The sequence below is a fragment of the Echinops telfairi genome, unplaced genomic scaffold, assembly GCF_000313985.2.
Source record: "Echinops telfairi isolate 266 unplaced genomic scaffold, ASM31398v2 ScPeMD7_7;HRSCAF=31, whole genome shotgun sequence".
Taxonomy (NCBI): Eukaryota; Metazoa; Chordata; class Mammalia; order Afrosoricida; family Tenrecidae; genus Echinops; species Echinops telfairi.
Window position 1 is genome coordinate 19,770,384 of NW_022103904.1, and position 12,326 is coordinate 19,782,709.

Consider the following 12,326-nt stretch of genomic DNA (forward strand, 5'->3'; position numbering starts at 1 on the left):
CGATTGCAATGAGTTTTTTGAAAGTTATACCAATGAAACTGAATAGTGCATTCTTTAGATGGGCTGTCCCACTAGAAACAAAAAAGCTGTTTGTTAAGAGAGGAGGGAAGAACCCAGAATATGTTTTTAAAATCAGAAAGAATTCCAAAATGAGGGCTCATCTAGCCTGGGGCAGAAACACATGTGGCAGCCTGATGGGTGTCATCTTGTACAAGTAATCCACATGTTGCATCCTAGCGGTTGCCATATTGGGAAAAGGGGCAAGGCCACGTTTTCAGAAATTAAGGAGACTCCACTGCTTTTCCCTCTACCCAAGAATACAGACAACAAAGTCCCTTTTAAAACAGTTAACCCAATGTTCTCTTCTCCACTGTAGCCTCACAACATTCTCAATACTGGGCAAAAGAACAAACATTTTTAAACTTCAGAATGAGCTCAAAGAAACAGCAACCTAGTTTGCAAGGTCAATACAGAGAAATAGTGAAGAAAGTCAGTCTCAGACAAAGAAAATAGTTTTATCCTAACCATACCTAACAGATGTCGGCTAGGGAAAGATTTCAAATTGTAGATAACAGATCATTTCAAGCTAAAAGTAAGAGAAGAAAATTTTCTAGTGAAAGTCCTCTAGCCTCAGGGATCTAGCCAGATTCCTACTGTGGGGCTAAGAAGAGGCTAAGAAGATAAAGAATTGCAAGGGATTCTGGTGGCCACTCATCTTCCTGCCTGGACAAGACTCCGGTTTGATCTTATCATGATGAAAAATGGCGCTTCTCCCCCTCCCAGGGGGATGGACAACAGAAAAGTGAGTGAAGGGAGACATTGGACAGTGTAAGACATGACAAAATAATACTAATTTATAAATTATCAAGGGTTCATGAGGGAGTGAGGGTGGGGGAGGAAGGGGAAAAAATGAGAAGCTGATACCAAGGGCTCAAGTAGAAAGAAAATGTTTTGAAAATGATGATGGCACCAAATGTGCAAATGTGCCTGACACATTGGATGGATGTATGGATTGTGATTAAGAGTTGTGCAAGCACCCAATAAAATGATTTTTTTTTTTTAAAGAAAAATGGTAGGGTTTTTTGGTCTATCGCCCCCTCTTTCTCTAGCCAGCCTGGTCAGCCTCATTATCTCCTAATTGATACATCATCCAGGCATGTTACCAAAAAAGGCTTTTTCTTTTGGGGGGCTTCAAACTCTCTAGGGAAAAGCCAGGGCTTTTCATATTCTTCAGTATCCTTGCTTTATCTAAAAACAACAAGATATACAAGTGAATTAAGTCCATGGCACCCACACCCTGTGGTCAAGGACATTAACAGATCAGAGAGCTCCTTGGGGGCATGCCCCTTTTGGAGATCTACGGCTCTCCCAGGAAGGGTTGCACCACCTCTCTGGGAGGGGTCCTCCACAGCCCCAGCAGGAAAAGCTGAGTGGGACTCGGCCCATTCCTCATGCACTCCATCCACTCTCCATACCTTGTATCCTTTAAGCAAGGTGAGGATATAAACATAGCCTCCTGAGAGTTTTATAACCCCCTCGATATAAGACTGCTTCTTGATACAAAGTTCTTTCTTACATAGATGAACTCACTTTGTTTCTCTAGACGACCCAGCGTAACACACAAGGACCAGTCAGGATTCAAGAACAGGGGCCAATGGGAAAGCAGAATAAGAACTGAGGTGAATCAATGGGGTCCTGCCACCTGACCACTCCAAAACCCAATGCCATACCCTAGATGGGGTCTTCCTCAAATTGTGACGGGCCTTGCTTCATGACTGAAGCATCCTTCGCTTATTAAATCTTTATGTACTCCACTTCCTGTGCTGTCTGGCCTTTCTACTGTTGGGAGAAAAAACCGTTTACGAGGGGCTTCCTATCACCTCGAAGGGAGAAAGCCTGGCTGCATCGGCTATTGACACATAACCTCCCCCATCTCTCAGCAGGCCTTACTGCACACCACACTCAGCTCTTCAGCATTAAAAAATGGCAAACAATTAGCAAACAAGGCCCTTCTCAAACAAAACAAAATTTTATAAAGATCCAGAAGCTGCCAGAGGTTGTTTCTCGTCTGCCTGTTCCACAGTGCCTACTCTCTACCCGAGAACCATTGGTCCTTGGTGTGTGGTTTTCAGTCCACAGATTTGAGACAAGGTAGAGAGAATGAAGGGAGGCTGCGTGCCCAGAGACGGAAGAAAAAACAACTCCCTTGTAACACTGAGCAGGCCTACAGTTCAGGTAGAAAGGCTTCTAGAGACAGGCCTTCTCGCATCACTATCCAGGGGAACAAAGAAGGTGTGCCATCCTGTGGCGACAGCATGCCCATTGTCCTTCCCGACAAAACACTGTAAACGACTTTCAGAATCTCAAGCATCCGAAGACATTGTGTAGAAACAGCATACTCAGTCTGAAATTCCAAGAATCCCTCATGCCCTGGAGGAATCCTTAAATCTTTCTGACCTTACTAACTTTCAAGTTACAGCTTTCCTCTGGACCCCCAAATAAAAATCTCCAGTGTTGTCTCTATGTTTGACCAGAATAAATATTTCTCTTATTAAAGAGAAGAGCCTGGACTGATAACTGAGTCACTAAGATAAGCAGTGGGGGAAAGAGCACATTTGGCAAAAACAGCAAGCAGAACCCTGCAGCTCTTGGGACCCTGCCCCGTGTGCCCTGGCACTGCTCACGCCCACGGTGGGGCTTCTGTCTGGCCTCTGCTCACTGGCTCCTGGGCTTCCTATGACCAGGTGGACACTGGGGATCTCGCCCCATTCGCCTCTTTCTCTTGCTCTGGTAAACAGCAATGCTGCAGACACCGGGCTTGCACTAGACTTCACATTTGCTTCTGAACCCAGCGGGCCTGGTATGACCTGGACTTTACCATTCACTAAGCAAACGAGACAACCTCTGCTTTCCTCACTCGTAAAATGAGGTTATCGATACCTTGTCAGAACCAATCAATGAAGCTGAGACGGGAAAAAGAGAATCCCTAGAGAAAATTCCTCAAAAAAGCTGTGATGAAGTGAAATTTCTTAATATGGTTCTTCTATCCATTTCTCTATAAGTCCTACCAAATGATTGATTGAATAGGACTGTGCTAATAAGGTATAGTGGACTTGGCGATGACTCAGTTTTGCCCTTCCTCAGGCTGTAAGAATGTCACCTCAGAAACAGGAAGAGAGAATTTCCTACACCATCAAGGAAGAGCCACCAGCAAAGCACATTCGAAATCCCTGCCTGAAATGGTGGAAGCAGAAGAGGCCATGCCACGCTACGGCCAGACCAGAGGCTGAGGCAGAGAAGACACGTAAACAGAGCAGAAGAGAAGCACGGAGACCATTAGATGGTGAGACAGAGTAGTGGGCGGGCTTCCTAGGGCACAAAGGCAGAGGCTAGGGATCAGAAAGAGAGAGATTTGGCTGTTGGCCGAGGAGAGGTACTGCTGTGGACCAATGATTACATGCCTCACGCAGGGATGAGGAACCCTTTTTCTGCCACGGGCCATTTGGATACTTAAGCATCACTTCCAGACCACACTGGTCACGCATTTAATTAATTAACTCCAATGTGATGGCTGGGACTGCTTCTCTTTGGTGAGGCATGTGATGGTAGCTGGTACTGATGGCTTTGTGGGCCTTAGACAGCCCACCAGCCAGATGGTCCTCACCCCTAGCCTAATGTTTCCTGATCCCAGCTTGTGGTAACCTAATAACTGCTCTAATAAGTTCTCGTAACGGTGAGGGATGTCTGTTAGTTCTGTGTGGCCATGGCAATGAAATAGCCAACGGAGCAACAAAGCACAATGGGGCACAAGGAATAGCTGTTGTCAGAAGAGAGTAAAGAAGGATGCACGGCGGGAGCATGTCCGACCTCTGTGGCCATCGCTGTTGGGCTCGTGTGGAGACAGACTCCTCTTCTGTGTAGCCAGAGGTCAGATGTGGCCTCTCCTTCGTTTTCTCAGAAGCCATTCTCATAAAAAGTGTGAAGGGCAGAAAGCAAAAAGGGTGTAATAGAAAAACACCAGGAGCTTGTACTATGAGGGACCATTCCATTTGCCCTAACAGACCAGCCACTCCTGAAGTCAGTCAAGGTCTTTGTTCCCTAAAACTAGAAAAAGATACAATTACTTTTTACATTCATTGGTCTAGCTCTTAATAGGGCCACTGCACTCCAGCTATAGTGTGTAGTAGGGCTTTGGTAACTGTGCACTCTAACTTTATTTGCAGTAGAGGTTAGGAGAAGATTAGAGAACCAGGAATGGGGCCCCAGACTCCACATTCACACCTGGTAGACAATCCTTTAAACTTTTAACAGCAAAGATCTGACAGGCAAGACAAGAGGAAAAAGGCCTGATTGTTGGCAGTTCTCCACGACCTACCTCAAGGTCAATCTGTTAGTTCCAGGAGACCTGGACTGGGGCTTAGACCACCCAAACACCTGTGCCTACAGATCCTGATAGTATAGGTACTGCAAAAAAGAGAGGCCAGTGGAAAATAAGATAAGCGTGTCCTCAGTATCCTAAAACAGGGTGTATGATTGACCCCCCTGGAAGGCCCATTCCCAACCATTCCACCACTGCGTGTGATGTATGTCTCTCAGAGGGAAGAGGAAGCAGCCAGTTGCTGACAGACTTCAGGCTGGCTCAGCTCTGGCCAGAAAACCATCATCACCTCCATTGTGGAACCTTTGATTAATGCTTCATGTGAGAGGTAAGGCGACTGAAATATTACTAGACAAGATCTGCTTTCTTCACTTTACTCAAAACCTCAGCCTACACTCCAGTCATGACTACACCCTCAAAGGGATCCATGGAAGGGCTAAGGTGAGAATCTTCACTTTCCCTCTTTCCTATGAGATAGGGCCTGTCACCCTCTTGCCTCTGCCTCTGAATGCCCACTTCCCTTACGAGTAAGCGGCCTAGTGACCAAACTAGACACAACTGTGCATTTAGAGAAAAGAACATTAACCATAATAGTGGATAAGCACAGAACCTGAGAAGTGCTCTTTTATGAGAGAGATCAGGGCAGATCCCTTGAATTTCACTGCCCTTCACCTAAAGCAGTGGTTCTCAACCTTCCCAATGCAGCGACCCTTTAATACAGGTTCCTCATGTTGTGGTGACCCCCAGCCACAAAATTATTTTCGTTGCTACTTCAAAACTGTAATTTTCTACTGCTATGTATTGGGTGACCTCTGTGAAAGGGTCGTTCACCCCCTCAAAGGGGTCCGGACTCACAAGATGAGAATGGCTGTCCTAAAGAGACATGAGGAAAAGTAATTCCATATGTGTGGGGCACCTTCACCCCAGAGCAGGCCAGAAATAGAGCACTGTGCTCATAGAACTTAAACCAGACACTCCTGATATAATCCTAAAAGCTTGTCATACTTTAAACCCAGCCACCCACCTAAGCCTTTCTGAGGCGGAATAATGGGAACAAAACTGCGCTGAGACAATTGAGGAGCTTTACTCTAGCCACCTTGATCAAAAATAAATCCTATTGGGTAACCCAGATAAAGAGTGGTTCACTGATAAGAATAGTTTTGTAGAATAGGGAGTTTAACAGGCAGAGTATGCAACTGTCAGCCTCACTCAAGAAGCAGTGACTTTTACCCAAGCTGTGCAGCTGGGAGAAGAAAAGTATGTAAATATATACACTGACTTAATTTTTTCATACTGAATTTCACATACCCATGCTTCTGTATGGAGAGAAAGAGAATGCTGACAGCCCCACATTCCGCAATACATCTTAGAACTCTTCGAAGCAGTGTCTGAGCCTAAAGAAGAAGCAGTGACCCACCATAAAAGACACCAAAGGAGAGATTCTCTGGAATCAATGCAAAACCACAGAACTGACCAAACTGGTGATGAGACAGCTGCTAGGGCGACAGACTGCCAAGAGTAATGGTGTCCACGCCATACGATAGAGGGCACTGCACCTAAACACATAGGAGGGTGGGGGTAGGGGAGAGGAAAGGAACTGTTTTGAAGATGATGTTTCCTTTTTTTGTTGGTTAGGAGCTATCGAGTCAGTACTGACCCATAGCGACCCCTGCACACCAGAACAGACCACTGCGCGGTCCCGCTCCATCCTCTCAAAGCTTCCTCTGCTGGACCCACTGTTGCAGCCATGTCAATCCATCTTGTTGAGGGATCTTGCTCTTTTTCGCTGCCCCTTGACTTTGCCAACAAGATGTCCTTCTACAGAACTGGCCTCTCCTGACAATATATCCAAAATATGTAAGATGAAGTGTCACCATCGTTTCTTCTAAAGAGCACTCTGGCCATATTTCTTCCAAGACAGATTGGTTTGTCCTTTTAGGAGTCCGTAGTAATTTCAATAGTCTTATCCAGCACCACAATTCAAATGCATCAATTCTTCTTTGGTCTTCCTTATTCAATTTCCAACTTTCACACACATATGAGGCAACAGAAAATACCCTGGCTTGGGTCAGGGGTACCTTAGCCTTCAAATTAGCCTTGCTTGTCAATATTCTAAAGAGGTCTGTGCCAGAAGATTTACCCAGTACAACACATCTTTATCTCTTCTTCCAAGAGCATTGATGGTGGACCTAAGCAAGATAAAATCCTTGACAACCTCGAACTTTTCTCCGTTTATCATGGTCCAGTTGTGAGGATTCGGGTCTTCCTTACATTGAGCTGTAATCCATACTGAAGGCTGTAATCGTTGTTCTTCATCAGCAAGTGCTTCAAGTCCTCTTCACTTTCGGCAAGCAGGATTCTGCAAGCACAATCCTAATGCCACGTTCTTCTTCATATAAGCCAGCATCTCTTGACTATTTGCTCACCATAAAGATTGAATACCGTACATATTCAAGTATAAGCTGACCCAAATATCAGCCGAGGCACCTAATTTTTTAAAAAATAATTTTATTGGGGGCTCATACAACTCATCATAATCCATACATCCATCGGCTCAAGCACATTTGTACATATGTTGCCATCATCGTTTTCAAAGCATTTTCTTTCTACTTGAGCCCTTGGTATCAGCTCCTCATTTTTCCCCTCCCTCCCCTCTCATGAACCCTTGGTAATTTACAAATTATTATTATTTTTTCATGTCTTGCACTGTCCGATGTCCTCCCCCCCACCCTCATCCCCACATCTGTGGTTCATCCCCCTGGGAGGGGGTTTACAGGTGGGTCATTGTGATCGGTTCTCCCTCTCTCCCCCCACCTTCTCTTTACCCTCCTGGTATGGCTACTCTCAATATTGGTCCTGAGGAGTTTATCTGTCCTGTGTTCCCTGTGTTTCCAGCTCTTATCTGTACCCATGGACAAGCTCAGGTCTAGTCAGAAGGTAGAATTAGGGTCATGATAATGGTGGGGAGGAAGCATTAAAGAACCAGAGGAAAGCTGTATGTTTCATCACGAGGCACCTAATTTTACCACAAAAACTGCATTAAAAATGTGCTGGATAATGAAACCCACAACCTTCCTCTAGTTCTTAAACACTTCCTCCCGCCAACTACCAAGACCCCAATTTTGCCTTGCAGACCTGGTTAGACCAGATGATGCACAGCGGGACAGATGGGAATTGGAAACGCAGGGAATCTAGGACAGATGAACCTCTCAGGACGAGGGGTGACAGTGGCGATACCAGGAGGGAAAGGGGGTGTAAAAAGGGGGAATGGATCACAGGGAGCTACATATAACCTCCTCTCTGGGGGACGGGCAGCAGAGGGGTGGGTGAAGGGAGGAGCCGGGCAGTGTAATATAAGATACAATAATAATTTATGAATTATTAAGGGTGCATGGGGGAGAGGGGAGGAGGAAGGGAAGGGGAGGGGAAAAAAGGAAAATGAGCTGATTCCGGGAACCCAAGAGGAAAGCGAATTTTGGGAATAATGAGGGCAACAAATGTATAGATGTGCTTTACACAATTGATCTATGTATTGTGATGAATTGTATGAGGCCCAATAAATTGATTTAAAAAAATGTGCTGGAAAACTCGGCTTATACTCAAGTATATATGCTAAGTATGGTTAGAGGACGTGATCCTGACACACACCTTTCCAAATTTTATTTTATTTTACTTTTTTAATTTCCTGATTTTAAACCACAAACGATTCCTTAGTTCTGTTCAGACAACTGCCTCTTGATCCATGTGCAAGTTGTGCATGAACACAATGTATTGCTCTTGAATCCCCATTCTTCTCAAGGCTATCCATAGTTCCTTATGATACACACAGTTAATGCCTTGGCATAGTCAATAAAAGACAAGTAAACCTCTTTTTGGTATTCTCAGCTTTCAGCCAACATCCATCTGACATCACCAAATAATATCCCTTGTTCCATGCCTATTCAGAACGCAACCTGAATCTCTGGCAAGTTCCCTGTGAATGTACTGCTGCAACTGTTGTTGGATGATCTTCAGCAAAATTTTACTTGCATGTGACATCAATGATCCTGTCCTATACTTTGAGCATTCGGTTGGGTCACCTTTCTTTGGAATGGCTACAGATGTTGAGCTCTGTCAGTCAGTTGGCAAGTAGCTGACTTCAGTGCAGTTCAAGCTGTGCTGAAGCATGAGGCAAAACCAAGGCTTCAGGAACTGATGGAATACTGATTGAAATCAACAAGCTGATGAAGCACTAGAAGCCCTTATTTGTCTATGGCAGGAAATTTTAATATGATGGGAAAGGATTAATGATGAACAAAAGTGGAATATTACATATGCCTGAATAAACACTTTAGAAAGTTGTTAAAGCATTTCATAAAACTACCCACTATGGAAAAGATGACCTTTTAAGGTTATTCTACAAATGTTATCAATTGATAGGGCCTGCAGGAAAAAAACAGGTATGTAGGAAGAATGCTTGAAGTACAACCCCTTGAAGGCACCCAACTACCTCCAAGTATGTGTTATCTAATTGTTTTTTTTAATCAGACAATGGTCCAACACTTGTAGCAAAACTAACTCAAACCCTTTCCACCTCTCTTGAAATAAACTATATCTTGCATATACCCTGGCAGCCACAGTCATCTGGAAAAATGGAATGGATGAATCAACCTCCAAATAGGTCATCAGCTAAATTATGTAAAGATTAACTCAAGAATTGTGAAGTTAAGCTCCTGCACATTGCTCTTTTAAGAATCAGGACAGTCCCACTTATGTAAATACATTAATCGATAAAAACAGAGGCATTGCCTATGTACATATAGTTATAAAGCAATACACTGAGACTGTGGGCAAGTCTTGGGCCTCAGTTTATACTTTCCCTCAATACAAGAACACTTTGCTCTAATAAAATGGCATTTTGTGATGCTAACCCCCCACCCCTCGACACAATTGTTGAAGACAAAATGGGTACATAAGCAGATGTGGTGAAGACAGTGGATGGTGCCCGGCTATTAAAAGATACAGCGTCTGGGGTCTTAAAGGCTTGAAGTTAAACAAGCGGCCATCCAACAGTGAAGCAACAAGCCCACATGGAGGAAGCACACCAGCCGGTGTGATCATGAGGCATCATCGGGACCTCATAACAAGCATCAGAAGATTCATAACAAACAAAAACACGTTGGTGAGAATGAGGGGGGTCGAAGCGGAGACCCAAAGCCCATCTGTAGACAATGGATCATCCCCCCACAGAGGGATGGCAGGGAAGGGATGAGTCAATCAGGATGGATCATGCAATGTACCTCTGATCCCTTGAGACCTCTTCAACCTCCACCATCTGGACTATACGGGAGCATGTACTTAGGTATAAGTTTATACTTATACTTAGATAAAGCTCACAACACACGGAACCCAGAAATAGGAATGGGAATAGCAAGACCAGGAGGTTAGGGGGAGGGGGAAAAGCAGGGGAGGAAAGGGTTACAGATTGCAATGAATGGCACACAACCACACACCCCCCTCCAAGGGGAAGAACAACAGAAACCAGAGGGGAAGGGAGACAGCAGTCAGTGTGAGATATGAAAATAATAACAATCTATCAAGGGGTCACGAGGGTGCAGAGGGGCAGGAGGGAGGGAAAAAAGAGGAGCTGATCCCACGGGCTCAACAGAAAGTAAATGTCTAGAAAAGAATGATGGCAATATACATATGAATATGTCTGATACAATTGATGTATGGATTATAACAAGAGTTGTAAGAACCCCCAATAAAATGATCTTAAAAAAAAACTAGGAACGTCCCAAAGGAAGATTTAAAACTTAACCCATATCAAATGCAATATGGCAGGGTCTTTATAACTTCAGATACAAGGAGGTACCCCTGCAAAAAACGGGATTGCGCTGGGCAGAGTAGAGCTTTCATAGAACACATTTTCCTTGCTAGGCGAGCAACTTGCTCTGAGTTAGTGCACCCAGTTGCACCCAGGCGTAGTGCACCCAGGTGTTGCCTGGGAAGGTTCTCTCTGGTCACAGTGAATTTTTTTATAAAAGCAGTTTTGCTCAACCTCATTTTTTGTTATGGCCAATTTAAGAGAATAGCATGTGGCTGTGAAATTTTTTTTATTTCCTGCTCAGGAAAAATGGCACAGAAATTGTTGTGATGTTGAATACAGCTTACAAAGGCAACACTATGGAAAAAAAGTGAAGTATACAAGTGGTTTTCTCATTTCAAAAAAGGTGAAATGTCAGTTGACCAAACCTCATTCTGGTCATCCGTATCCACAAACTTCCTCAACGAATGAAAATACCGACTCGTAGTACATTTGGAGTTCATTCTACCAAGTCAGACTGTTAACCAATCTTTCTATTTAGAGGTTCTGGAAAGATGGCATAACAAGGGACTGGTTTTGCCACCACGACAATGCACCAGCTCATACAGTCATCTCAGTGTGTCTGTTTGTGGCAAAAAACAGCATGCCTCTCTTGCCCTACGCACCTTACTCACCTGACCTCGCTCCATGTGACTTCTTTTTGTTTCTGTGACTAATGAAGGACATTAAAGGACGATTCAACAACATAGAAGAGGTGAAGAAAAACAAGGGAGGTGCTGTCAGCCATCCAAACACATGCGTTTGAAAAATGTTTACAAGACTGGAATCCAGATTTGACAGATGTATTAAGTATAATGAAAAGTACTTTGAAGGTGATAAGGTTTTTTTTTTGTAAAAACATTTAAATACATAGCTTTGAAAGAAAAATTCCAGTTTTGGGGGGAGTACCCCCACATTTGTTAACTAATCATAAACTAAGCCATTTCCTTGAGTTAACAATAAATTTAAGACAGATTCAATAAATTTAAGACAAATTCAAGAAGCCTTAAGAGCAGTGTTAAGATTCAGCAAGTTCTCACCAGTTCTGCTGAACCAATACCTAACTTTTCATTGAGTTTGGTGAACCAGTTGTTAAAACGGCACTTCTAACCTGGGTTTTCTCTAAGGTGTGCAGCTGGGCAATAACCCAATGTGAAAATTGCAAATTTACATCCCTTACTCTTTTTCAATGTTCATCTGCACAACAGCATGTTCCAAGCACGTGTAGTAATGTTCATCCAATCTATAGGTAGAAAAAAACTAGACAAAACTATGCTTGTAATATTACTAATTTGTTTCATAAAACTCATTATACTATTGATGAAATACTACCTTTTCCTTCCCTTGCACTTATAACTTCAGTAACAAACATATAACAGAAAGAGAAAGAGTGCCAAACGAGTGATATGCTAGCAATCATTTCAACTTTGTGTTATGCCCCAAATTCCCATGAGATATTCAGTTAATTATGCAATTCTTGAAAATGTTCAAAGAGTTACAAATGCTGTCAGAACAATTGCTGTAGGTTCAGCAGAAGCAGAAAGGGGTTTTTCAAAGATGAACATATGTTCAGAATGAGAAGTAATCTATTCCTAGTATATCAAACACGATGACCTTGTCTAATTGGCCTGCCTCTAACGGAATAGGATCGTATTCCTACAGTGAAAAGATGATTAAAGAAAAATCACAGCCAATGGTGCTCAGAGAAAAGTGAAGAATACGACGAATGAGGATCCCAATCAAGAAGCAATATGGAAATATCTTAACAGTTTTATTGTTCTGTCAGGTATTAGTTAGAATTTTTTCATTAATATTCTAAAACTCTTATAATCTAGTTTTGTGTACCTCTTTTATTGTTATTATTTAAGCACTAACTGTATGAAATAATACATTTCTTTTCGCTAGATATTTTCTTAATACTTTAAAGTCATTGGGGGGATAGGAGCTGACATCAAGGGCTCAACAGAAAATAAGTGTCTAGAAAATGATGGCAACATATGTATAAATGTGCTTGATATAACTGGTGTATGGATTGTTACAAAAGCTGTAAGAGCCCTCAATAAAATGTTTTTGGTTGGTTTTTTTAAAAGGCTTTGGGGCAGC